Source organism: Chrysochloris asiatica, unplaced genomic scaffold (assembly GCF_000296735.1).
Source record: "Chrysochloris asiatica unplaced genomic scaffold, ChrAsi1.0 scaffold00445, whole genome shotgun sequence".
Taxonomy (NCBI): Eukaryota; Metazoa; Chordata; class Mammalia; order Afrosoricida; family Chrysochloridae; genus Chrysochloris; species Chrysochloris asiatica.
The window spans coordinates 996,500-998,632 of NW_006408963.1; the positions used below are offsets into that span (position 1 = coordinate 996,500).

The 2,133-nt window shown below is 45.5% G+C and overlaps 1 protein-coding gene across 2 annotated transcripts in view; it reads right to left on the reverse strand.

Moving 5' to 3' along the window:
• The window catches only part of MECP2 (methyl CpG binding protein 2 (Rett syndrome)), a 77,782-nt gene that overhangs the window by 43,617 nt on the left and 32,032 nt on the right, over positions 1–2,133 (reverse strand). The window lies entirely within an intron of this gene.

Below are 2,133 nucleotides of genomic sequence, written 5' to 3' on the forward strand. Positions count from 1 at the left end.
ATAGCCACAGAGGACTAGAGTGCAGAGTGAAGCATCCAGCTGATAAGAAGAGAGGGCATATGCACAAGAACACCCACACTTGCAGATAATACCCACTTAACCTGGCTTCAATGACTGGATGATCAGAGTTTAACTAGAAGAAGAAAGAAGAGAAAAAAAAGAGTAATCTGATACAATTTGATGAACTTGACCTACATCTATGGATGCAGTAGCTCGAAAGAGGGAACAAATCTTTACAGCAAGAATTGTTCCTACCCCCTCCATACACAGAATAGACAGGGATGGGCAACTTGGACATTGGCTACTCAAAATGAGGGGGCTAAAAAGGCAAGAAGTGTCTGGCTTACAAGCTTTCAAAAGAGAGCCTAGATCCAGATGGTATGGAGGAAGGTAGAATCTCCACTGAGCAGTATCCAATCTGTCTGGGTGGGGCTGATGAAAGGAGATGGGGATGGCACTCACGTGGCACAACAGTGAATAATTGCTATCAGGACTGACTGTGAGGGTTGGAAATGTGAAGGTAGACAAGAATAATCCAATTTGATGAACATGACCTACACCTATGGATGCAGCAGCTCAAAAGAGGGAACAAATCTTTAAATCAAGGATCATTCCCACCCCCTCCATACACAGAGTAGACAGGGATGGGCAACTTGGACATTGGCTACCCAAAATGGGCAGGGGGGCTACAAAGGCAAGAAGCGACTGGCTTACAAGCTTTCAAGAGGGAACCTAGATCCAGAAGGTGCAGAGGAAGGTAGAATCTCCACTGAGTAGCATCCAATCTGTCTGGGCAGGGCTGATGAAAGGTCTCTCATGGAACAATAGTGAATAGTTGTTATCAGGACTGACCATGAGGGTTGGAAATGTAAAGGTAGACGTTTTATAGCAAAAGGAGGGGAGTGATTGACTTTGCAGTCCAGGAGCAGAGACCCCTGGGACCATCAAGGGACAAGAGGGGAGTGTGGGACCCTACCCAGATAAACAGTGATGCAAGAGATGAAGGCAGAGACGATGACATGTAGCGATGGAGTGGGTGGGAACTCTAGACCCAGAGAGGGAGAGGGGCTGTGTGCTGATGACCAGGGGGCAGGCTTGCGGGTGTACCCTTTGGTTGGTTAATGATGCATGGAGGGGATTGTAACCATGGCAATGAAACTATATACAATAGGATGAATGTAAAGCTAATGTTCACCCATGTAAAGTATCACATAATTCATAACGAAACAGTTAAAAACAAAGCAAAAGAAAAAAACAACAGGTTAGCTACAAATACTCAACAACACACATGCAAGAGTTTTCAGTTAAAGATTGAAAACGACCCAACTTTCCAGCCACAGGGGACAGTTAGATGAAACCAGGGGACATCTGTACAAGGGGATCTATGCAACTGGAACAGAAACAAGGTGGGCAACAATCCCCTGCTATCAATCTCTGTGCCCACAAGGAGTGAGCCCCAAGGTACAGTAAGTGAAAACAAGCTAAACAAGACGCAGACCCATCAAGGGTTTGTGTGAGAAAGAAGGGTAAATAAGAATACACACAGCTATTGGCTTACCTTTACAAAAAGAAACCCTGACAAGATGAACAAGAAATGAATGAAATGGTCACCTATATGGGTGAAGGAGCCCGGGTGGCACTGTAGGATAAGCACTGGACTGCTAAGCACTACATCAGTAGTTCAAACTTGCCAGCCGCTCACTCCAGGGGAGAAAGATTTACAGCCTCAGAAACCTTAACCAGGGTCGCTACGAGTCAACTTGATGGCTACCGTTTGGGTTATACAGATGGAAATGTTTTATCTCCAGTGCAACTGTATATATATTGGATTTTTTTCCCTTAAATGTTTTACTGTAAATTATGTGATAGTTTACATGGGAGAACATTAGTTTTACATTCATTCTATTGTATATTGTCTCACTGCCATGGTTACAATCCCCTCCATGCATCATCAACCAACCAACCAAAGGGTATATATACCCTGCAAGCCTGCACAACCCCCCCACCCCCCACCCCCGGCCCGGTCTTCAGCACACAGTCGCTCTCCCTCTCTGGATCTAAAGTCCCCAGCTGCTCCATCTCTCCACATCATCGTCTCTGCCTCCATCTCAGGCATCACTGCTTCTCTGGGTA